The 26,973-nt window shown below is 43.1% G+C and overlaps 1 protein-coding gene across 23 annotated transcripts in view; it reads left to right on the top strand.

Moving 5' to 3' along the window:
- Nucleotides 1-26,973, top strand: part of RBFOX1 (RNA binding fox-1 homolog 1) — a 1,003,674-nt gene that overhangs the window by 857,280 nt on the left and 119,421 nt on the right. The gene's annotated exons all lie outside the window — the stretch shown is intronic.

Below are 26,973 nucleotides of genomic sequence, written 5' to 3'. Positions count from 1 at the left end.
TGGTGGATTAAACAGCTGGGTGTTTCAACCTTTTATCCTCAGTTTAATGAACAATGATGCACCTAATTCATACTGAAGATAGGAGGTGCTTAAAATATTATTTATTAGCCCAACATGTTTTGAATAACATCATCCTCAGAAGTTTCTGTATAACAGAAATATCTTCAAAGGCTTGTGTGTAAATTGATCGGCTTAAACACAAATATGCCGGTGGCCACAATCACCATAAGGTTTTCCATAAGAACACAAGAAGAGCTCCCTCCCTGGTTTCCAAGCATGGAGCTCTTATAGGAGACACTCAGGTTTCCATTGGCTTCAAATTCCTTCTGTTTCCAACTAGACATTTTAACCCGCCAGCTTCCCGCCTAGTAAATCATATTTCAGAAGGTGAGACAATATTTTTCTTTAATTTTTTAGTCTAAATCAGAATGAACTGATGCTGACTTCTGGGCCCAGGAGGTGTGGTGTGCGGGGAATGAGTAGTTCAACTGTACACTGTGTGAACGAGTTGCTTTTATCTGTCCCGAATCTTGCAACATTCAGCTTCATTGGATGTCCATGAGTTCTAGTGTTATGAAAGAGAGAGCAAAACTTTTCTCTATCCACTTTCTCCACGCCATGCATAATTTAATAAACTTCAGTTATGTTGCCTCTTACTTGTGTTTTCTCTGAACTAGGAAGTCCCAGATGCTGCAACCCTTCTTCACAGGAGAGTTGCTCCACCATTTTGATCATTTTGGTTGCCCTTTTTTGAACTGTTTCCAACTCTACAATATCATTTTTGAGTTGAGGTGACTGAAAATGGCAACAACAGTGACTACCAATTGTATTTATTGGATTGATTTTCATTCCAGAAATAAGCAAAATTCAGAAATTTCCACTCACGTTTCCATTTTTGTGAAAATTCTTTGACATCCTAGTTCCAGCTGGCGCTCTCAGGGTTCTAGGGAGAAAGCAAAATAAATCCTGCAGACTTCAAGTCTGCCCACCCCGATCTACAGTTCCTTCCAAATAGACTTCTTATCATAAAAAACCCCCACACATAAAATATATCACTGAATATAGCAATAAAGTGTGGGTTTTCTGTTGTTTGTTGTGACCATTGCAACATCTGCATTGCAAATCCAAGCCACGTTGTCACGAGTTTATGAGCTACCCAACCCCCATTTGTTTTGGTAAGTTTCATGTCCAAATAGTGTCTTTTGCTTCACTTTGGGTTGTTCTTTAGAGCTTTCAGGAGACATTGTGCATCTCAGGATGTGTGGCATCGGGCTTTATTGGTGGATTCATGTCTGGTAAACAATTCAGCCTCTGCAAAACAAACAAGCAAAATGTTTTCGCTTGTATCCAAAAGGTGCTCTACCACATTTGAAAGTCATGATCCACTTACGGAAGAGGCCCGTTTCCCCCACTTGCACTGGAGGACTGAATGAGAAAACAAGCTCTATCCAAAGCTCTGCTTTCACATGTACAGCCCCTTGAATTAACAGAAGCATGCAGAACCTATAAGGTTACAACATTTGATACTTTCTAGTTTAGGAGGGGGAAAAGATGAGTGATGCACATTTATAACATTGCACATGATGTAGAGAAAGTGGATAGGGATAAAAACTTATCCCTATCCACTTCTCCCTGTCATTCATAACTTCTTCCTCTCTCATAATAGTAGAACATGGGGCTATCCAACAAAACTGAATGACTTCTTCACACAGTACATAGTTGAACTGTGAGATTTTAATTAACAGAATGATGTGAAAATGGGATGGAATGGATTTCTGAATGAACTAATGGGGAATTGAAATGGACAGGAAACAGATTCACCCATCCATTCTTATAGTGAAGGAAACTTGCTAGTAATTTAGATGTTCTGTCCCTTATTTTGCTGGATCTGATTCTACTTCTACTTACATCAGAAAGGATTAAGGTTAAAAACTCCGCCTCATATACAACATTTTAAAGAAAGTTCAGTATATGAAAAGTGTGAAGGTTCACGAAGCAAAGTATGAAGGTGGGAGTTGCACATGAAAGCAGGTTCCTGATGTTTAGCCAAATGTGTGCCCAATGAAACAAACATGTATTACAGTTAAAAAGCATTATCATCATAGGCACTGAGCAGCATTTTAAAGGGGTTGGCTACATTGCATTGCATTGCTTTGTAACTACATTGCATGATGTGGGAATATGCATCAAAGAGTCCGCCAAATTGCCCCTCAGATGGGAAACTAGGCTGTGTTGATCTGGTTTAAGAAACAACAGCAACAAGAACGTGATCATATTCATAGGCAAAAAGATACATAGTAATGAAGAGAATGATAAAGAAATCATTTCTGTTATCAGATGAGAGCGATAATGGCTAACACATTATTGCCACAGGAAATAGTAAAACAATGTTCTCAGTAAAGTCTGGACAAAGTTAAGCTCATTCAGTTTCAATCAAAGTGTCTAGAGGAACAAATCTGTCAATTTTGATGACCCTCTGTTTTTCATTTCCCCAATCTTCAGTTTGGCATATTTCCACAATTGTTTGTGATCTTCACAAAAAATTAACATTTTTGTGTGCATTCCTCCTAATAACCAGTTTTTGAAAGCAATTTTAGACAATATTGTGCATTTGGGTGTGTAATTTCCACAGATAAATTTACACACACACACACATTTTATGCACACTTTCCACTAATACAGGGGTATCCAACTTCCAAGAGACTGCGATCTACTCCCACTATAGATAAACTGGCGGTGATATACTCATTGGATTGACTTTTGAGGGGGGAGGATCAGGCAAAGTTGTTGAGCTTTTTGAGGGGGGGGGGTTGGATGGTTGGGAAATGAGAATTTTGAAGGCTAGCCACTATTTTGATTTACACACAGATCTGCAAAGCGTGAATCAATTAGATTTACTTTAAATTGTGAACCAAACCAAATTTGTCAAAGAGTTAAGCTGGACCACACTGAATTAATTATTTGCTTTACTCTCTCTTTTTTTAAAAAAATAATAATTTATATTAATAGTAGAGATGTTGGAGAATTCTGATGGAAATGGAAATAGGAGTAGAAAATGACAATATTCACTTATTTGTTGTTGTTGTTGTTGTTGTTGTTGTTGTTGTTGTTTTCAGTCTGCAAATTATACTTAATTGACCCCCTCACACACGCACCATTTGCATTGAATTTCCTTTGCGTTGAAATGAATAGGGTAGGATAATTAAACAGCAATGTACCATAATTTATATAATGTACATCATTTCACCACAGAAGGAGGCAAGGCAAATAATGAAAGAAGATGAACTGTGGCAGAATGGAAACAATGCTGCATGCAGTGAATACAGGGTGGAAACCACCCTACTTAGAGACACCCGTGATTGAACTTGGGAACTTCTGCATGCAAAGGAGATGCTCTAGTGCTTAGCTGCAGCCCTTTCCCATTTTGTTATAGACAGTAGTGCAGTGGCAAATTCAGAAGTGCAAGGTCATTTCATGATAGTCACAGCCATGCCCCCTCACAGGCACACCCCATCTAAGATTACGATAACTAGGGGGGCATTGCAATGATCAATGCAGATGCCCATGGGTTCCCTTTCTGCTAGATCTACTAATTTCTGTGCATGCGCATGGGCAAATGAGTCTGAGTGCTCCAATATCTTTTCTTGGAGTGATGTAATCTGTGCTTTCCTTGTATTTCCATTGTACGTAACAGAGCTCGCACCTCTTTCCCTTGAAACCCTTGTGTTTTCAGTGTTCCTAAAGGTTTGGAGCATATAGAACAATTCTTCCTTAGTGTTTTTCCTGCGTCCCTTATTTAGAGTGACCATAGGAGCCAGTCCTTAGTGGCTGATACACTTCCTGTCGTTCTGATTGGCTCCAATCAGCACAAAGGGTGAGATGACTTATCAGTGGCTAAAAATCTCCATTTTCATCCTGATCAGGTAGCTCTGGGATCTGCAGACAGGGACCCCTGCTGCAGAAATAGTAATGGGCCTTTGACACTAATCTCCCACTCTGATCTTGAACTACTTCACTACGTATAATTTATCTCACAGCTGATAGCCTTAAGTGGCACATACGGAGACCTATGTAACACCAACAATTTTACAGAGCTCATATCCACCTGCTTCCTATACTGGTGCTCGTTTGTTTGTAACTGGACTGTGCTTCACATTTCCATGCTTCAGCTATTCTTTGCACATTTAGCTATTGTATTACTTACATATCCTTACGTACTGTATTACCGGTTTTCAATATTGGTGGCTCCCACTGTTTACAATGCACTTAACGTGTTAAATATTTCTCATGGGGTGAGGAAGAGGGAGGAGGAACCAAACCCCCCAAAGTTGTGTATTCTGCTGAATAAACAAACCACTAGTTTCAAAGCAGACTTAGTCAAAATGAAAGAGCTAATTTATAGCTTAAATTGCATCTGACCTTCAACATATTGGCTTCACATTATACCACTTTAATTAAAATTGATTCTTCCCTAGGATTATTATGTGAAAGGTAATTCCCCTTTTCACTAAATGCGAAGAGGGATATCTCTTCCAGGTTAAGCTCAGTTAATGATGGCTCCCCCCCCCCCCGACTTTTGTAATTGGCAGGTTGGTAGTAGTTTGTTTACGGGTAGAAAGAAGTTGTCAGTTGCAATGACACTTACTGAATTGCAGTGAAATCTTGCAAGTGGAGTCCTTCACTTCAGACTGTCCCCCACCAGCCCCGCTCTCCAGGAGAATATATTTTGGGCCTTGGTGCTATTGAAGGTCTGGAATTATTTTAGATATTTGGAGGCAGCACAGAATGAGAGCAGTGCAGGAAAATAGGTCTTTGTGTGAAAGTTTTATTTGTGGCGTCTTCTTGAGAGGGAAGAGAAATTCAGTCTGTGTGAATTCCAATATGAGATGACCTGACCCGCACCTCCAGGACGAATAGATGGATCACAGAGGAGGCTGGTCCATTAGGGCACAAGGGGCTTTGCCCCAACCACCTTATTCTGTCCTTAGTACAGAATGTGAGGATGGCACCACCTACTGTTGGCCTCCCTTCCTTCTGCCTACCAGTCTCAATGGGCACAAGTCACTACTGGTTTGGAACTCACAGAACAATCCAAATTCCAGCTAGGCAGCTGGGAGAAGTCAGCGGGTGGGCAGGCAAATCGCTGTACCTGCATAACACATTTATGCTTGCTCCTTTCAGGCACAGATATGTGCAAGCATGGGAGTGAGGACTTTAAATAAATAGATATGAAGATCTGCATCCACATACAGGATCATTCAAGGCTCCCTCCCTCCCTTTCTCACACACTTAAACAATCTGCCCCTTGGTAATGAAACCATGTAGCCCTAATGTTGTTGTGATGGAGCAATTACTTTGGAAAGAAGAAAAGAAGCAAGGAGAGATGACTACAAGAGATGCTAATTCACAGAGGGGTTCATAATGTTCAGATCGTAATATAAGAATATAAGCAGTGCCGAAAGGGGAAGCGTATTTCTGCATTTTATGAGCCACTTTCATAATTCCTCCTCTGCTGATACAATGTCACCACATATATTTAATAGTGATATTACTCAGTGAAATAGAATAAGTGTTGATATAAAATTGCCCCATCTGCAATTGAATTTGCCATCACTATTCTCCTGGGTTTGGTGATTTGCAGCAGTTTTATATGCTACCTTCCTTCCTATATGGTTGCTAGTCCTCATTATAAACAGAAGGGTTGAGTTTATTTATACACACAGAGAGAGCTGAGAACCAGGCACTGCCTCCGTAGATGGCTTCAGACACATTTGCCCAGGTGAAGTGTGGGTCTGCATGTTTGGAATTCCCATAAAGTAAGAGTGAAAATTCATGAGTGAAAATGTTTCACCTCATCTTTAAAAGCTGGGCAGGAGGTTCATTCAGTTCTGAATCCCCTGCCTTGGTTGTGCACTTACTAATCTGGTTTGGGAGCAGTTGAATCTGTATCATTGCTAGCCTGAAAGAAAGATATTTTTCTTACTCACAAGTAAGAGTGTCTGTCATGGTGTTTTGGATGGGTCAGGACAGATGAAGTGAGGTGTGGTCAAGTCTGAATGAGAGATGGCCTGGGAATCGCACAGACCTTACCAAACTTGACTTCAGTTATGTGAGAAAGATGTGTGCTAGATATAGCCAACATGGTACTCCAGATGTTATTGGACTACAACTCCCATCAACCTGAGCTAGCATAACAAGTGATTGGGGATAATGGAAGTTGTAGTCCATCAACATGTAGGGGACTCTTTAGTCATATGCTAAACAATAATTGACATATGGTTTTGGACGACAGGAGGGAGCATTTTGTCTCCCCCCCCCTTTGTTTGTTTATTTGTTATGGTGCATTTCAGGTCCTGCTTCTGGTCTTCCCATGGGCATCTGGTTGGCCACCGTGAGAACAGGATGCTTGATTAGATGGGCCACTGGCCTGATCCTGCAGGCTCTTTTATGCCCTTACCTTCACTGTTGCATGAATGATTCTGAGCCAGCAGTTTCCACTAGTACCCAGCAAACTTTGACTTTCTTTGAGGCAACAATGGCTTATTTGTGTAATTGTTCTCCTTTGTGGTGCTTGTGTGTGTTCTGCACCTTAATCAAGAGCCTTTTATCTTTATTTTTACTTTGATCATCTCAAAATAGCAACGCACCTACCAGAAAACAGGGGAGGGGAGGGGAAAAGGGTAATTAAATTTGGCAGTTCTTTTCTGTGTGCTGTCTTGTTGATTTTTTTGTTGCTTGAAAGTGCATCTAAAGGTGTCAACTGCTGTTTAATTGACTAAGCATTCACGTAAGATCCAGCTGTTTCTGAATGCAATCTAAATATTTTATGTGGAAGCGGTGTGCACAAGGACAAAAATACAATGCCAACAGGCTGGCACAGCTATGTATGGTGAATTCTATGCTTCTTTGGTCTAACTGCAGTTGGACTCCCAATGGGAGCACCCTGCAATATTTTGCATAAAATGGTCTGAACATCTCATGTAAGTATTTGTAATAAATTGGAGAGGCTGCCAGTACATTATCTGTTGTGACCACAGGGGGCACTGGAGTTTAGGTTGCTTGTTACACAAGGGTCAAGGTGCTAAATAAATTTATCATGCTGTTGAAACATGGATGGCCCCAAATTGACCAGAATAAACCTGTGCTACAACTGAGGGCAGGCGCTGGAAATCCGAAGAGGCTTGGAGGAACCTGATGTGGGCTTAGCTCCCTACCCCTATGTCAGTATCTTTGTGCATGTACAGCCGCTGACATCATGCCCGTTTGTCTGAACTGAAAGCACATGTTTCTGATTTTCTCCTTAGAGCGCCAGAGGAGAAAAGTGGCGTGGGAGCAGGCTCTTGCATGAAACGCTAAACTATGGTTTAACATTATGTCTGAAAACAGTTCTGCTGTTTTCACTGTGCTGCTGCATGTTACTTTAATCTATAAAGTTATTGGATTGTGTATTGTTTTAAGTGAGTATGTTTCAATGCTGCTGTAAGTCAAAGGATAGGATATAAATCCATTAAATGAGCAGCAGCCAATGTGCTGCCTTCCAGATGTTCTGGACTACGACTCTCCTAGTGAGAGACACAGAACCTGAGAAAGAAAGGAGAAGATATAAAATTCAATTGAGAACTAAGGGCCCAGTAAAGCAGCAGGTTAAGGGCCCTTGACATGGGAGAAAGTCAGGATGAGGACTCCAAGAGCTGGTGAGTCCTTGCTCATGATGGTACTAGTGCTCAGATCCATGCGGCAGTGGAGTAGAGCAGGGCCCTGTCAGTGGTGGCTCCTTTCCAACAGATATCAGATTGTCTCTCACACTGGCAATGTTCTGAGTGTACTTCAAAGTGTATTTATTTCACCAGGTATTTGCTGGTTAATTTCACAGGGTAGCAAGTGTGGTGGTGCTGTTCTTCTAAATGTTGCCCCTGTTGTTTTCTTACATTGCTAATGTTTGTTTTATGATGTTTACATATTGCCATGATATTTATGTAAGTCATTTGTTAAATAACAGGAGGACAGGAAGGATGTAAAACCCACAAAGTTGGGACATAAAAGCCACAAAGAAAGGGGTGAACTGAAAGGGAAATAAAACTGAGAGCGAAAATGGGTGAAGATAAAGCATTTGTATTGTGAGCAACAGTGGCTGATGGGAGGACATGAGAGGAACCCTGCTGGATTAGCTCAGAGGTCTATCTAATCTAGAATCCCATTCAACCAGTAGTCAACCAGATGCCCATGGGAAACGCACAAGCAGAACCTGAGCACAACTGCAATTCTCCCTACTTGTGGTTCGCCAGCAACTGATATTCACAGGGACACCAGCAGTGGAGGTGAAACATAGCTAGTAGTCATTGGTAGCCTTCTCCTCCAAGAATCTGTCAAATAGGAATATGAAGATCACAAACTGAATTGAAAGAACCACCTGCCAACCAATTGGCAGCAGGCCCCTAATATCTCTGTACTAGCTAAGAGGAATCATTCCATCATTTCATTAACATGTATCCAGACTACACAAAATGTATAGTTGCTTAAAGTGTAGCTACTCTAGGGTTTTATGAGGTTTTTTATATAAAAATAATGATGGCCAAAATATAGTTGCTCGGATATATATTAGCTATTCCATTTGAATAAATCCTTATGAGATCATAAATGCTTGTGGAACTAAAGGTTAATGAAGTGTGGAAGATTGTAAAGCACAGAAACGAACCTGGTAGATCGTAAATATGCATTTGTTATTTTCAGTGCGAATGGTACCCAGTTGCCAAAAGAAAAAAGGGGTGTGTGTGACGGGGGGTTATTCCAGCATTTCATACACTGAGATCACAAGTAGGGGGGGGGAGCACTGTTGCTTGTGGGCTTCCCATGGTCAAGTGAGTGACTGCTGTGAAAACAGAATGCTGGATCAGATGGGCCACTCAGTCAATCTAGCAGAACTCTTTGTATTTTCTTATACAATGGTGACCAGGTTTAAGAACATAAGAAGAGCTTGTTGCACCAGGCTGATGTAAACAAAATCTTATCCTTTTCCCTTATGGGGCATCCAGGAGCCCGTACAGAGTCCTTAAGTGGTTCCCTATTGGTAGGAGAAAATAACAGAGGCCAACCAGAGAATACTGAGAAGCAAAGCAGCTAGTAAGCCCAATCTTCATTAAACTGTTGCAACAGGGTCTTCACTCACCACATGCAGGAGGGAGGAGGAACCCAGAACCATGGTGAGCAAGCCCTTATATAGTGGTACCTCGGGTTAAGAACTTAATTCGTTCTGGAGGTCCGTTCTTAACCTGGAACTGTTTTTAACCTGAAGCACCACTTTAGCTAATGGGGCCTCCCGCTGCCGCTGCGCCACTAGAGCACAATTTCTGTTCTTATCCTGAAGCAAAGTTCTTAACCTGAAGCGTTATTTCTGGGTTAGCGGAGTATGTAACCTGAAGAGTTTGTAACCTGAAGCTTATGTAACCTGAGGTACCACTGTATAGACTTTTGAAATTGTCCACCCTGTAGCTCAAGACCACCCCCCAAAAAACATCATACAGTACATACATCACAGAAGGAGGCGGTCTACAAGAGAAATCCTGTCTGCCAGGATACCTGACAATGGCCAGTGACTGCTTACTTGGGCAACCTGGCCATTCTTTTGTGATGGTAAATACAGTACTTTAACTTCTGAATCAGGTCACAAGCTCACCTTAATTCTTACGAAGATGCCCTAAAGACAGGTAAGCAAAAGACAAAGGAGAGGTTTTCCCATTTCCGTCCTCCTTGCAGAGAAACATTTGAGGTCAATTTGGGAGAGTCAAAATGGTTTCAGGATTGCTCTCCTGTACTATTTCAGACACGTGGTTTACATACTTACGTATGCGTTTGCCTTGTAAATTTATGAACATTTAATTTATATATTTGAGACCTTAAATTCTTATAACAAGGCCAATAGCCCATCTAGTCCAGCATTCTGTACTCATAGTTGCCACCCAGATAATCATGGAAATCCCACAAGCAAGACCCAAGCACAAGAACACTCTCCCCTCCAGTGGTTTCCAGCAACTGGTATTCAGAAGCATTACTCCCTCTTGCCATGGAGGCAGAGCACAGCCATCATGGCTAGTAGCCACCAATAGCCTTCTCCTTTGTATTTTTTTTTCTAGATTTGTTCGGTTTTCTAGAAAACGTACGTCAGCATTCCCTGGGCTGGTCCCTTCTAGGTTTTCTGAAAATCAACTCTGCCCCAAGTTGGGGAAGTCTGTTTTACACTGGGGGAAATGCAGCGAAGGGAAGGAGAGGCTCGGAGCCCCAAAAGTTTTGCTTTTTTTTCTGGTTAAACTCCTCACTCAGCTGAAATGTCACGATCTGCCCCAATTGAATCAAGTGAGTCTGTTTTAGAATTTAGGTCCGGTGGATTCCTTCCCCATCTCTGTCAGTTAGTGTATGGCTTACCACCTGAGAACCACCGGTATACTGCCTTAGTGATGGAATAAAAAAAATGGGATATAAAATTAGTTGCATTTAAATGTTCAAATAATTGGTGGGAGGGGGGTTATTTAAAAGATTGTTATAATTAAGGTGCTGCAGTGTATTCTTATATATCTATAACAGCAGCCAGTAAAAAATAAAACAAAGTTGGAAAATGGTTTGTGTGTGTGTGTGTGTGTCTCCACACACTAGCATGTCTGGAAATAATATGGCTCCTAATGGATTTTGAGGGGGTTGATTGTATTTTTATGCAATCGGTCAAACTAGAAATCCAAATAATGAAACCCCAGCGGGCCAGTATATCACGTTAAGGATTTATGAATCATATTGTCAAATGCTGTTTTGTATTACAAAGTATGGGATTTTGATGATAACATGGAGAAAGCGCCATATATTAGCAAACTCATACTGGTTTTATCAGGTTATGAGGCATTTTGCATCTTGCTTCTGGGCTGAATTTTCTTTCTCCTTTTCTCTCCTTATTTATTTTCTCACCTTATATTATTTTCACACTGTATTATGAATCATCCACAGCTGTTTGACTCTGCCAGCTACATGACTGACTGTTGCTTGACAATGAGCTTATTCTTTTTCATATATATATATGAGAGAAAAATCAGGGGTGGGGGAATTGCCCCGTTTCTGGCTTGTGTCACTTTCACATGTGTTCACCTAAAAGTTCCACATTCCTGTTGTTGTTGTTGTTTAAATTTCTATGCCACCCTTCATCCAGGGATCACAGGGTGGTTTACAATATAAAAACATTACCTTTCTCGCCCTGATCTGGCCACAGTGATCCATGCGACGGTCACCTCCAGGCTTGATTATTGTAACTCGCTCTACGTGGGGCTGCCCTTGAAGTACAGGGTCAGGTTTAAGGTGCTGGTTTTGACCTTTAAAGCCCTATGCGGCCTAGGACCCTCATACCTACGGGACCGCCTCTCCTGGTATGCCCAGCAGAGGACCTTAAGGTCCACAAATAACAACACTTTGGAGGTCCCGAGCTGCAAGGTGGTTAGATTGGTCTCAACTAGGGTCAGGGCCTTTTCAGTATTGGCCCCGACTTGGTGGAACACTCTGTCACAAGAGACCAGGGCCCTGCGGGATTTGACATCGTTCTGCAGGGCCTGCAAGACCGAGCTGTTCCACCTGGCCTTTGGGTTGGACTCAGTCTGACCCTTATGTTCCCCTCCCCTTATGGTTTTGATTTATGGGCTACTACTAAATTGAGGCTGCATTTTAATCCCGTATTTTAATCCATATTTTAATTAACTTTTTTTTCTTTTTCTTTTACGTTTTATTGTAATTTTATTGGTGTTAGCCTCCCTTAGCCCAGTTGTGGCTGGGGAGGGCGGGGTATAAATAAAATTATTATTATTATTATTATTATTATTGTTGTTGTTGTTGTTGTTGTTGTATGTTCTTTTTAAAAAGCACAAAAACATATTTAAATATTTGTGTGTGTATTCTCTGAAAATGTGCATTTATAAACATATTTGCTCTCAGAAATATATATACACACAAACAAACACATATTCAGGGACTATGGAATCTGGTGGGTAATTCAGGCGGCATTCCTAACTGCACTAACTTACCCAAAATGGCCAATGGCTCTCTGTGGGTTGCAGAATAGTCCTTTCCAGCCATAGTTAGCCATAAATAACTGGGATCTTTTGCTTGCAAAGCAGATGGTCTAATACTTTGCTATTGGCATTCTCAATGTTATACGGACAGGAAGGGGCCCTTGTTTTTTTACTTAGGGATCTCTTTGCCACCAAGACTCCCCTGCCTTCTGGTCTTGTAATTCCTGTTGGCTGTAAGAAGATATCAGTATTCCAAGCCTTGCCGCACAGTTTGCAAACAGCTCAATAAACCTACATGTAGCTCATATCCTTTTGTAGACAGAATGAGCTGCCTTTCTTTACTGTCTCTCTCTTTCAGGCATCCTGCCTGTGTGTTAAACAAGTGGAAATGACCTTCTGAATTTTCATGGGTCCCACCCCCCTTCCTGTCCCTCTACTTTTTAAAGGTAAAGGGTAAAGGGACCCCTGACTGTTAGGTCCAGTCGTGGACAACTCTGGGGTTGCGGTGCTCGTCTAGCTATACTGGCTAGATGGCATACAGCTTCTGGGTCATGTGGCCAGCATGACTAAGCCGCTTCTGGTGAACCAGAGCAGTGCATGAAAACGCCGTTTACCTTCCCGCCAGAGCAGTACCTATTTATCTACTTGCACTTTGACGTGCATTTGAACTGCTAGGTTGGCAGGAGCAGGGACCGAGCAATGGGAGCTCACCCTGTCGAGGGGATTCGAACCGCCGACCTTCTGATTGGCAAGCCCTAGGCTCAGTCTAAACCACTGAGCCTCTTGGGCTTCCCTTGGCCTATAGAGCGAGGTGAATGCCGCAACCCCAGAGTCGTCTGTGACTGGACTTAACGGTCAGGGGTTCCTTAACCTTCACCTTCCTTTGCACTGGAATGAATGATGTGGAATAATTCCATGTTAGTGTCTACCATAGCACACAAAGAGTCAAATAAGGCAGTTTTTGTCTGAAGTAGAACAGAAACAGTGCTGCAACTTGCATCCCTAGTTGAGTCTATGGAGTCCAACCAAGTTTGGGGACGGCCACCCTCTGCATTGATGCAAAGGCCCATGCCCCCCCCCCCCCGAACCTCCCAGTTATTTCCCTGGCATACAGCAAAGTGGAATCGGGCTGTTTACCTACTTTATCTTCCTAACCCCTATCTGCTCCTCTGCTGGAAGCCACTGCCTAGTTGCTTCTTTACTGTTGTTTCCGCTGCACTGAATGTTTCAGCTGCTAGAAGGTCAAACGGGTATGACCTTGCCATTTCATCTTTATGTGCGCAAACCAATTAGCTATCAGCAGATGATCCAAATCAGCAAAGGCAGAACTCACAGCAGGGCAATTATGTTGTAAATGGCTTTGAGTTTGTTTCTTTTTATTTTGAAGTCTTTGACACTAAAACTTCTGGGAAGCACATTCTGTTCCTTCCGCAGTGTTCTGCAGCCGCCACCAGTTGTTTCTTAAACTTTTATGACTCTTTGGGATGTTTGAGGATTTGCTGGTTCATAAATGTCCAATATGACCAAATATATTTACAGTACCTATAATGAGATAGCAATGGGAAGAGGCTAGATCAAGGAGAGGCTGGATACCATTTGCAGTGGTTTGTTTAGAATTTATTTCCTTCCAGGAATTATAGAAAACTGGCTTCTATCAAGTCAGACCACTGATCCATGTATCTCAGTATTGTCCACTCTGGCCAGCAATGTTTCTGACAGTGTCTTTCCTGGGCCTCTGTCAAGATTGTGTGGGTTGTACCATCCCTATGCAAAGCACTGCTCTACCACGGACCTAGTCCATTGATCCACCTAGCTCAATATTGTCAACACAGACTGGCAGTGGATCTCTGGGGTTTCAGACAGGGGTGTCTCTTGCCCCTTCTGGGAGGTAACAGGGGTTGAACCTTGGACCTTCTGCATGCATAGCTAGATAAGAAGTTGCCTTATATTGAGTCAGACTGTTGACTTATCTGGATCAGTATTGCTCATGCTGACTGCCAGTAGCTCTCCAGGGTTTCAGACAGGGGTCTCCGTTATCTACCTGGACCTTCTGCAGACATGTGCTCTGCCACTGATCTATGGAACACAGAAATGAACACAGAACACAACCCTATATTGAGTGAGGTCATTTGGAACTGCAAACTCTTTGGGGGAAGTTCAGGTTAGGAGAATTTTGAAAGAGCCCTTAAAGGCAGGAGCATATGGTGAATAAGGGGAGACATGGTGGTTAATTCTTCATGTTGGGGGAGCCAGCATTGCTTCCAAACGGGTCCAGGAGCAATTCTGTCCAGGCCAAAAGCAGAGTGAGAGGCCAGGTTTGCCACCTAGTGGGAAACAAGAGGTTGCCAATTCTGTAATTAACTTCTCATAGTTAAATCAAAATACATGAGGAGCATGACAGAAGGCATAGAAAACCCACAAGCCAACCATAGTTTCTAGTGAGAAATGAGAAGCATCACCTGTCCTGTTTGTGCAAACATGGAATGTAATACAGAAATAGAGTCGGGTATCATCAGTGTACTGATGACACCTTGCTTGAAAACTCATCATATAGATGTTGCACAGAATTGGGTACTAAATAGTGTCATGTGGCAGCCCATAATGTAAACATCAGGGGGCTAAATAACAGTCTTGCAATGCTACTCACTTGATACGACTCGGCAGGTACGAACTGAGTCACTTTAGCAGAACGCCACCAATACCCATCCCTGCTGAAGGATTCCAAGCTGTTGTGAGATCGAGCAGAAGGAGCAGGGCTGTTGTCCTGCTCTCTACAAAGACCATCCATCAGGGCAGCCAAGTCTGATTTAGCCCAAACCCCTGGCCTGAACCGAGACTGGCACAGATCCAGGTAATCAGTCTCATCTAGAAATATCTGCAGTTGTTCTACCCATAATGCAGTTCTGCCTGTAAGGTGCAAACCCAAAAGACCTGGATGCTGTGAAGCAGCTGCCTCCATCTCTGTTACCTTTAATGCCAGTGAAGGATCAAGACTGAAGAATGGCAATTGGACTATGCTCTGCCTCCATACTAGTTGCTGGAAACTGCAGGATGGGAGATTGCTCTTGTGCTCAGGTCCTGCTTGCAGGTTTCCTGTGAACATTCCCAAAAGTGTTTATTCCACCTCCCCAAAGCAGACTTCCTGGTATTTGGATATGTATTGTTTGTTCAAGTTGCTGTTTGTCTTTTTAATTTGACATTTGCACATAATTCATTTAAGGGTAGGAAAAACAGTGTGCTTTTTAAAGATTTAAAGATCCAGCAGGCTCTTCTTATTTTCTTAACAAGGCACAAGAGTGGCAAGAAGCAGTTCTTGATTTGCAAGTTTTCTGTTCCTGGTTCTGCATAAAGAAAGAGGAGGCTCCTGAAGACTTCAGAGGCCCCTCCCTGAATGCAGCCCTGCTATCTAGTGATTTTTCTTTCTTTTTAATAATTACGATGGGAAACATCAAGTGACCGGTGCCTGCAGCTCTGTTACCCCTGCTTCTCTATTCAAAATGCTGCATCTCATTTGAGAATGCAGCTTTTGTGGCAGCTGGCTGGAAGAAGAGGGAAGTCATCAAAGCAAAACCAAGATATTTTCCACAGGGCGGCTATGAAAACTGGGGAACGAGTTCAGAGCATGGCACACTGCACACAGCCCGTGTAAAACCTCTCTGCCTTGAAATAGGTCTGGACAATTACTGCTGCAGTGTTAAGAACACAAGAATAGCCATGCTGGGTCAGACAAATGCAGGCTTGTAAACAGCCCTGTGTCTGGTCACCTGTGGTGAGCAAGAAAGGTTTTTGCAAATTGGAAGGGAGTTTAATCTCTTTTTCCTAAGCCATCATTGTGCTTCAATGACTTAAATAGGTGTGTGTGGACAAGCAGGTTAGTTTCTGGGTTAATAACTTTTGTGGATTATTAGTGAGGCTGGACTTAATGGCCTATGCAACTCAGCATCCTGCCTTTCTCCAGGACTCAGCCTGACACCAAAGAGGTACTGTAGTTTACAAACTGGCATTAAGGGTGAGGAAATTGGCTTGGGTTTGTTGTTGTTGTTTGGCCTATGAGGAAGCTATGACCCTCCAGATGTGTCTGGACTTCAGACTCAGCTATGGATAGTTGAATTGGTCAATTTCAGTTTATCTTCTTTTTTACCTTAAGTTTGATCGTAAGTAATCTTTTTAAAAGTTTGTCATGAAAGTTCATCAACAAATGTTTCCAAATGCTTATACAGGTATTCAACTTTGCCTAATACACATTTTTGCAAAGCAGATATCAGTTATTTATTCATTTCATAAGCTTCATACACTGCTTGACTGCAGTAAACCTCAAAAATATCTGCAACTAGAAATGAATCACCAACAACATTATTATATGGAAATCAGACAGAAATTTGAATGAGGGCCAGTGATGAGAAATACTTAAACTATCCAATAACTAAACTATAGAATTTGTTCCCAAAAGATGTAGCAATGGCCACCCACTTGGATGGCTATTAGGCAGATTCACAGATTTGAAAGGCTAATGAGAGCCACAAGTCATGAGGACTATAGACTTCTGAACATCAGTTGCTGGGAATCACAGGAAGGGAGAGTGGTGTTGTGCTCAGGTCCTGCCTGCAGGCTTCACATTTGGACATCTGAATGGCCGTCGTGAGAACAGGATGCTGGACTAGGTGGACCTTTGGCCTGATCCAGGTGGGATCTTCTAATGTTCAAATGTACAGTGTGTGTGTATGCCAGTGAACACATATGATTACTTAGAAGCAAAAACACCAAAGAAATTAGACATTTAGAAAACCCTACCCTTGTGAAAATGACACTTCTGCTTGTGTGGAAATGTGCCTTTTGGCGAGGCAGATTTTTAAAATATATTTATTGGAAATAATTGGCAGATTTCACACCTCTCTGAAAGAGATCAGCTCGTGTCTATCATGAATTTTCAGCGGGCCCAGCTGCTCCGTGTGGCTGGCACAAGGAAGACAGAAAAAGGCCTTCTGCTCAGGCATGAATCTGAGCAAATAGAAAGAGGTCCAGCAGGGTTTCAGCGAAAGGTGGTGAGCCTCCGATGGGTCAAGCAAAGAAATCATTTCATCATGTTGTCATTTTTTTTTTATTTCCTTACAACATCCAATGTAGCAATCAGCCATTCTTTCTCAGCATGGTGCAGCTGCATTCGCAAGTTGACTCAGCGGTAGTCTGTATAAACACGGCTCCTACAGGAAGGAGTTTTATGTGTGTGACATTAGTCTTGTTCACAGGGGGAAATGCTAGACATTCCAGTCCATTCCAATTTGCCGAAGGTAAACACACGGCACAATTTTTTAGATTGGCCTCTCGCATCAGCCCTACTGCCCGGCCATAAATAGAGAATGAAAAAGGCACTCACTTGAAGTCCAAACAAGCACTGGAAACAAAAGGAGCAGGGGGTGCATACTTACCCTGTTTGAATTTGAATTCTCCAAATCATCATCCACAACACAGACAACAATACCATCTCTTGGGGGATTTGGCAATTGACCAGTTAGAACTGTTTCTTGAACTTGCATATGTCCCATTATATTTACATTATTTTGATGACGGGGAGTGGGGGGGGGGCGAATATGCAATTTGTAACATAATTTGGAACTCTTTTTTTCTTTTTGAAGACAAAATGAAATTATTTTACCTTTCTGTGGCTCCCTCCACTCCCAAGAGTTATTGGTATGAAACTATACAAAGTAAAAAAGGAGATGTTGCAAATGAAATTGGATTTTTTTGCAATGGGCTTCCACGCAGTACTGGAGAAACATGTAGCTTTTTGCCAGTTACCGGACATGGAAATTAAGGCTTGATTAGACTGGCAAAAAAGGTGGTGGTTTTCTCCTTTGTTGCTGGAAACAAAAAGAAGACCAACATTCATTTTTACTGTGTCTTTTTGTACAGACGACTTATGAGCTAGGTAATTGGCTATTAAAATTCAGATACAGCCGAGTTGCATCATACATAGGGGTTTGGTTGTGAGAGTCGTGCATAAATGTGAAAATTGCTTATAGCCAAAATTACCTTTCCTTTGGCTGGCAAGAGTGGCCACAAGAGGCGCCCCCCATGTCTCTGCTGCTACTCCCCACTCCTCATCATACAAGTGACTAGTGGAAGGGAGGAGGATGAGGGTGGCAGGCAGAGACAGAATAAACCAGAAGTGGGGAAGCGGAGGCGGAGGCAGGTGATCAGTAAGAGACAGGCAGAAATAAGGGCTTGAACAGATCTGGGATGGACCTGCAGCCTATCTCATAAAGTTGCATTCGCGTAAGAAAAATGTGCATTTGGTGCAAAGCAACTGTACTAGTTCCGATGAGTGGATTGGCCAAATCCACTCCTTTGTATGTAAAAAAAGGGGGGCGGGATTTTGGGCTGTGGAATGAGTCTAGCAGATTGAGCCTATGGCCATAGACTAAATGCCATAGGCCAGGAATGAGGGACATTGTCTCCTTGTGTGGCCCTCTCCCCAATGTTGTCAGCATATTCTGCATCTAGTAACAGACATCTTGGTGGGGTGCTGCCACTCACCTGACCTCCGTTCTATCATATTGCTGCTTATCAGGAGGCAAAGGGTGAGGCAGCAGGGAGCGTTTGTGGTGCCAACACGGTGGCAGGAGTGCTAGATTGGCTCTCTTGGAGCTTTTGTATTGCACTGACCTCCTTGCCACCTTCTCCACTACCTTCTAGTAAGCAGCAGCATGCCCAGTCAGAGGTTGGGTGATGTCACAGAGCATGGCGGTCAGTAATCACACAGTCTAAAGTTGGAGCTAGCTCTTTATTAGCAAAAACATGAACTTTGCAGACTGGGCTGAGTGTCAGGCCTAATGAATACAGCAGCTCATTCCTGGTGGGTCTTCCTCCATGAAATCAGTTGCTGAGACTAAAGGCTCCTGACTTCCCACAGCTGTCCATGTCTCCTCCTCTCCAGGGCTTTCCTCAAGCAATGGGAAACTGTGTCTCTATGCAGCCAATCTCTCCTCCACCATTTTCATGCCTCTCCTTGTTCTGGGAGATGGAGGAGGTGAGCTTGTCACAGCAGGAGGGGGAGACACCTGTGACTCCTCACCAGCTTGACTCATCTCTGCCTCTTGGCCTCCTTCCTCCCACCCTCCTGCTTCAGTTTCAGCTTCTGCCTCTGATTCTGGACTTCTCTCTGCCACCGACTCCCCCAGCTCACTAAGTCCTGCTACCCCTTCAGCTTCCAACTTCTCCTGTTCCCAGAATTCTCCCTCTGATCACTCATCGTCATCCCACCACCACTCCCTGGGCTCTGAGCCTTCTTTCATTGGTGGTTCCCCAGATGATTCCTCCCACCATTCCTCTGTCTGCAGCCAGTCCATGACAGGTGAGTGGCAGTGCCCCACCACCCTCTCTGCTAAAGGCTGTAGGATCCAGAAGCCTTAGTCCTTGGAGTATTCCTGTAACGGAGGTATGGGGAATCTGTGCCTTTCCAAATATTGTTGGACTCCAACTCCCATCAGCCCCATGGTCAATAGTCAATAGTCAGAGATGACGGGGGCTTTAGTCCAGCAACATCTAGAGGGCCACAGGTTCTGCACCCCTGCTTTAGAGAATAAAGGGGATTTGGGTACCATCATAGCTAGGGAACACTGGTTGGGGGTCAGACTCTTATTTTTAGCCCCAGCATCAGTTTGTTGTTGTTTACAAGTCAATTTTTTTTAATAGTACAGTGATCCCCACACCTTCATCTGGACATATCAGTAATCATATTTGTTTTGCCCACATTCAAGAAGTGTCTCCTTGTCTTGCTATCTTGAGATGACTCTTGTAGCATCGTTTTCTGTGTTCCAAGGAATCAAGACTTTGACTAGTAACAAAGACTTTACCCCCTGGCGCAATTTACATTCTCCTTTTAAAAATGTTGCAGTGCAAAAAAAAGTAATTGAGCTAATTATTCCTCCAGATTAGAGGGGTTGCGAGGCCATTATCTATTTTATGCATGCAGATAAACCACAATTTTGCATCAGTTTGCAATTTGTAAAAATGTAATCATAAAAAAACATCAGCATTTTAGGGTACACTTCTACTATGCATGCTTTTGTATGTACTGTAATTTGCTGAATATACTTGTTTTTTCAAGCAACAGATATTTTAATTTTTATTACCGGTACTTTTATCAATCACCTTCTACACCAGTTTACACACGCTTGACCAGGAAGTGCATAATACTTATTCACATTTCTGTCTCTTTTTTTGGTGGGTTGGGGGAGACAACACCCCACCATTTCATTTCATTTTCCTGTTGAATCAATCAAGTTATTTATGGGGGGCAGGGGTAAAAAGAAAGCCTTTTGTGGACGTCTTGCAGGCATTATTTGATTAAGTTGACAATATTATGTGAGCAACGGTTGAGTACCCACCGTGCTGTTCTTTTGACCAAATTGATTTGTGTAATGAACACTTGCTCTCTCTTTGAATAGGCCTCTTGATTTAAGCAGTAACGCCGGAAAGCCGAGTGAATTTACAGCCCCCACAGCCATTCCCTTTCAATCCAGGGAGAATAGTGGTGGCAGTTCACAGAAAAGCGTAACTCAATACATTGTGCTATAAGCGTGGGGCAGAGGGGAAAAAAAATAATATCACCCAGGTTTTGCAATATACCTATTTGATTTGATTTGTAAGCCTGATAAAAAAGCAATTGAGAAAGGTTCAGGACAAATTATATATACATACACACACACAGAGACACACAAACACAGACACATGCTTTCTAAGTAGCCCAAGAAGCTATACAGAATGCATGCAGGGGACTAAATAATAATAACGAATTGCAAACTCACTGTGTGTGTGTGTGCGCGCGCACGCATGCGCATTTCTCAATTTAGAGTGGCACCACTGAAAATGAGGCAGGGTCAGGATCCTGGCATAGCAGGTGGTATAAGTTAGCTGGGATAGCTCAGTTGGTAGAGCATGAGACTCTTAATTTCAGGGTTGTGGGTTCGAGCTCCACATTGGGCAATTCCTACATTGCAGGAGATTGTACTTAGCCTGCTTTCCTGCACAAGCTTCCCAGATCTAAACTTTAAATGTAGGAGGGCTTGGGGAGAAGTTAAGGTTTGCTTGCCACTGAGCAACACCCATTCACGGTTAATTACATTAAAATATTGCAGCTTGCCATCTTAATTACAAGAGAACGGAGGGACATTTCAAAGGCTGGCTGTTATCAATGGGTGCTTTGCGGACTGTTTACAAACAATTTATGAACCACAGATGAAAATGGAACTGAACCAATAACCCCAATTTTAAAAATCCCTCCATCATTTTCATTCTGAATCCCCTTAGGGTTAATATTGATACTGGCCGCTTTGTGACATAGGAAGCTGCCATGTACTGAGTCAGACTAATTGGGGCATCCACCTTAACCCCAGCTCTGCCTGGAGATGCTGGAGCTTCAATCTGAGCTAGAGCCTTTTCCTCAGTTCAGATTGATATAAGTAAAAAACTGCTCCTTTTCCCTTATGGGGTACCTAAGAGCCCATATAGAGACCTTTTGTAGGTTATCGGTAGGAGAAAACAACAGAGACCAACCAGATAATATTGAGAAGCAAAGCACATAGTAAGCCTGATCTTTATTAACTCTTGCAACAGGGTGCTCCCCCACACACAGGAGAGAGGAGGACCCATAGCCATGTGTGCAAGCCCTTAAATAGACATTTTAAATTGCCCACCCTGGAGTCCAAGACCTCCCCCCCCCCCCGATACATCATACCTACATCACAGGAAAGGCGGTCTGCAACAGAAATCTGAGTGTGTTGTTTATCTCCTGCCTGGCAAGTTACAGTGGTGCCCCGCTAGACGAATGCTTCGCTAGACGAAAAACTCGCTAGACGAAGGCATTCGTCTAGCAGAAGGCTGCCCCGCTAGACGAAAAAGTCTATGGGGCTGCCTCGCAAGACGAAAAATTTTCGTCTTTTTTTCTTTTCTTTTCCGTTTTGCGGAGCGCAGCTGTCATTGCCGCTCCGCAAGACGAAAAACCCGCTAGACGAAAATTTTCACAGAACGAATTATTTTCGTCTAGCGGGGCACCACTGTACCTGATTGCATTATTTGGGTTTGGGCCACTCTTTTGTTATTATAACTACTTAATTCTTGAATCTAGGTCACAGGTCACAGGCTCATACCCTGTTCATGTCTTGAATGTGCCCTTAAGACAGGATTTGTGAGGACAGGATTTGTGAGGAAAGAGACAATGGGGAGGTTTCCCATTTTGACCTTAAAATTCTTATAACAAGATGTAATTGCAAACTAGGCTTACTGTGAAGCTGGAAGCAAGGGATGCATGCTTTCTCATACAATGGCTCTTGGAGCAACATTACATCATGGTGCTGGCTGGGGTTTAAGAGAGCTGAAGTTGAAAGTGAATGGAGACCACTCAGTTGGAAAGGCTACTGTCTCTGCATACAAGGAAGGGGCTCATGGCTCAGTGAGTGTAGCATCTCCAGGTAGAAACTCCTTACCTGATATGCTGGAGAGCTCCTGCCACCAGTCCATGTACTGAACTAGATGGAACAAGGGTCTGATCCAGTATAAAGCATCTTCCTAGTTTCCTATATACATGACTGTAGTCATATTCTCAACAAAACAAAATCAGACCCAGGGGAGCAAAAAAATAAAAGGATTGCCCCCACCGGAGACTGATGCTTGGTAGGAAAGCAACTCCACTAAAACCTGGGGCTGGTGCCATGGTGAGGAATGTAAATTGGCTAAAGAATGATAAATTAAATTTGACATACGAAGACACATTCCATTGTGAAGATGTATGCATGCCCTGCATATAGTTTTCTCTGTGCATTTGTCAATACCTAAATCAAATTTTACCAAGATTAAACTTGTGTAGCTCTGCCTTATTGATTGAGTTAGAAATGATTATGGAAAAAATGAGCCCCAGAGTCCCAGATTAAAGTAGTTGCAAAATGCATTCAACAGTCTTCAAAGAAGCAGTTTAGTTTCAACAATTGGAAATGTAGGGGAGGGGGGGGGAGTGTTACCGAAATTTTCAGGCTGGGTATTCTTCAGTGCTTGGTGCATGGTTGCTTGTGTATGCTAATGGCGGCTTCAAGAACAGCCTCTGTGGCTTCTGTTTTGTTAGTTGGCTGTTGCTATTCACAATGCAGAGATAACCCCCCCTCCCCTTCCCAAACTGGGCAGCTGGTCATCAATAACTGGAGTAAAATATGTAATTGTTTATCAGGCCTTTTAAATTAAAAATACAATCTCAGTGGAGCCAGTGAAAAGTCATGCAATAAATGGTGGAAATGACCTTTTCCGTAGAGATGACAAATGATGTCTCAAATCTCCAAGCTAGAAAGTAGTTGGACATTATAGCTGATGTATATAGTGCAGATTTATAGACCAGGGCTTGCGTTGTTTCTCTCTCTTTTTCTCTCTCTCCTCTCCTAAAAAGTTCCAAATAAGTTATGTTCCATTCTATTGTTTGAAGTTGCATGGAAGAATTCTTTACTCGTCTGAGTCTTGGGCCACAAAATATTCAGCCTGATAAATCACAGCAGGTTTGATCAGCATCAGCGGCACAGTCTGTTGAAAGGGATACAACTGGCTTTTCTTTTTGCTGTCCTGACCGCAGCATTGCACCTTTCAAAGAACCTGTGCTCCTTCTGTACCAGAATTTTCTCTATTTGCGTCAGGAACGACAAATCGTTCCATTTTTGTTTCTCTCGGTTTTTCATTTTTCCAATCTTAGGCAGAGATGGAGGAGAGATTTTGTTTGGTTCACATTTAAGGGTGAACTTACCTATTTTGCACTTTCCAAAACAATATGTGAACTAAAACAGAATCATCCTTACGGATTTGCAGGTCTCCTAATTTTGCATTGCAGTTCTCCAGTCAAGTAATGTGAACAAAAAATTCATTTACTGCGGCAAACTGTACATATAAATGCATATTTTAGTGAAGATAACATGCAAAAAGGCATTGCATTAGGGAAAATTGCTTTGCAAAAATATTTATATCGGGAAAGATTTTGCATAAAAACGTGTATATTATGAGAAATGGGCACTAAAATTCTGGTGAATTTTTACGAGAACTGATATAAAATGCAACTGACACATTTGCCCAACCCTCATCTGAAATCCACTTTAATGTCTGCATGAAAATTTGTACACATTTTGGTGTGTTTGGAGGCTTCCCACTGGAGCTTCTGGTTCTGAGAAGAAAATGCTGGGCTAGATGGACCTTTGGCTATGCTCTATGGTCTGGCTTCTAGAAAGCATTTTCTAGTTTGTTGGGTTTGTGGCTTTGGCATGTTTGAGGGAAGTACCGGTATACACCACTGTGTTGAATGGGGCTTATTTCTGAGTAAAGCATGCATAGAATTGCAGCCTTTATGATGCTAGCCTGGTTAGATTGTGCTTAGAGCAACTGGCAATTCTCAGCACTTTGCAGCATCCCCAGTTTCCCATACTTGCATTTACTCTTAAGGGGAGGACATCATGAGTAGGCCTGGGTGATATATTGATATATCGCTTAGGACCGGTATGTGGGGGCAGACATCAATCTGGCCAGCTTCACTCAGCGGTATATCGTTGGTGAAACCACCACTGCTCTTGAGTCCCTCTGCCTCCAGCGCCCAGGGCACTGAGGGAGAGGTGCCGATACAGCTTATTTCTTCCTCTGCTTCTTTAAACTGCTTGGCTGTGGAGCGCTCTGCTGCCCTCGCCTCAGCCAAGCAGTTTTATGGAGCCATAGCCCACCACCGGCTCACATGAGCCTGCAGCAGGATGGGGGCTCCTTTAAAGTGCTCCCCCCTCCTCTGCTGAGAGAGTCTTGACCCCGCTCCTGCTTGCACGCAAGTAGGAACAGGATTGGGGCTGCTCAGCTGGGTAGCAGAAAGCCTCCTCTTCCTTGCTGAGAGATCCCTGACTCCGCTCTTTCTTGCACATGAGTAGGAGTGAGATTGGGGCTGCGAAGCCTGCCCTTCCCAGCTGAGAGAGCCCCAACCCTGCTTGCACAGCAGTAAAAGCGGTATAGGGGCTGCTCAGCTGTGAAGCGTGAAGCCTGCCCTTCCAGGCTGAGATCCCCATCCTCGCCTGGCTGCCTTCTCTGGAAAGGTGTGCTGTGCCTTTCCTCACAGAAAGACAGATCCCATCCTCTGGTTGAAGGCAGCAGCCCCTCTCCACAAGGCATGGATAGGGTGGCATTGTGCCTTGTGAACTTTGCCTGGGGGGTGGGCTGCCTCATTCCTCCTGGGACGAATGACCCCTTCACTGGAGGAAAGAGGCAGTACACCCGCACGGGCGAAGGCTGTCAAATGCATAGAGCCTGACAGGTTCCATGCTCTTGGCTACTGCTGCTTGGTCTGTCTTTGGGGAGTGGGGGGCTAGTGGGCAAGGTGGCTTGCTTGCCCCACATGCCAGCGAAGGCAGAGGGAGCTTGGCCAAGGAGCCCCAAGGTCCTCCTGCTCCAGCACGAGCAGCAGGGGACTTGGGGCTGCCTTCGCTGGGGGCAGTAGCCTTTCAGCCCCCCGGCTGAGCAGCAGGTTGGGGCCAGCTGTATTGTCCACAGCCTGTGAGGCACTGGGGTGAAAGCCCCTCAGCTCTCATGATGAGAGCTGCCACAGTTTCACCCAGCATCTCACCTGCTGGGGCCAATGCCGCTTTTTTCAACATCGTGGTATATCACAAAACCATGATGTTTGGCTGGTGATACACTGCGATGTTGAAAACCCAACATCCTCCCATGGGGCCTTTTCAGATCAGGCAGCCAGGTAGGCTATAGAGTGCTGGGCAAACATTTGAATGGGAAAAGAAACTCGCATGATACTCACAGCCACCTCACAGTGATCAGGTAAGCTCAGCTTCACACACCCCTAAAATTATAAAGAAATTCTAAAGTGCCCTGAGAAAGGGGTTGAAGAATTGAAGTTTCTTTTGAGAAGGAAGAAAACATTTGAGAAATTGGAGGGTACAGTCACTTATTGAAATGTCACTGAAAATCACAGTCAAAGCGAGTTTGAAAGTCCTTCCACAGGCAAACCTCTCACGAATTATGAGGGAAGCCAAAAATGAATTTCAGGAAGATGAGTGAAAATTCTCAAAGCAGTTATGTGCTTTGTTAGCCTTGTTAGACCAGTTTTATACCTGATATTCCCGGTCTTCTTTCTTTGTAATGGAACTTCAGTGGTTGTGGTGACTGCTGCCTTTTCACAGAATTGCCAGGAGGTCCCTTTTCAAAGATGCTCAGGTAGAATTAGAAATGGAGAAGAATTCAATTTGATTTGCATTTTTTATTGAACTGATCCTAATTTGCACCTTCCAGACCAATACATCTATCAGAATATAATGATCTTTTGAATTTCACACTACTATTTTGTAATAACAGCTGAGGGGAAACCCCCAGACCAAAATGTGTTTGAAAATGTTGGAATAGAATATGTTTACAACTGCATGCATTGAGATAAAGACACATTTTTAAAATATACATTCCCACACACATTTTTAAATGAACAAATGAATCACAGATTTTTGTAGAAAAGTGATGATTTATGGAGAAACACATGCAGAACTTGCATGCACCCAAAATCTCTAGACCAGCCTTTCTTAACCTTGGTTCCCCAGATGTTGTGGGACTGTAGTTCCCATCATCCCTGACCACTGGCTGTTTTGGCTAGGAATGATGGGAATTGTAGTCCAACAACATCTGGTGAACCAAGGTTGAGATGCTCCAGTACTCAGTCATGGTCCTTCCCCTAATGGTATCAACCTTGTAAAATTTATGAGAATGAAATTTTGAATAGAGATGGTGATGGTGATGATGTGTATATCGGTAGTAACTTGTGTACAGCAAGGGGAGATACCAGAAATGGCTTCCCAAATCTTCAGCAATCTTTGAAAAACGCACTGCTGAATGAGATGGCAGTGGGGAAGGGGAGAAGGTCAAGGAAAATCTTCCT

This window comes from Lacerta agilis, chromosome 13, assembly GCF_009819535.1.
Source record: "Lacerta agilis isolate rLacAgi1 chromosome 13, rLacAgi1.pri, whole genome shotgun sequence".
Taxonomy (NCBI): domain Eukaryota; kingdom Metazoa; phylum Chordata; class Lepidosauria; order Squamata; family Lacertidae; genus Lacerta; species Lacerta agilis.
The sequence above is the reverse complement of the archived record's forward strand: the minus strand, read 5'-3'. Positions and strand labels throughout refer to the sequence as shown.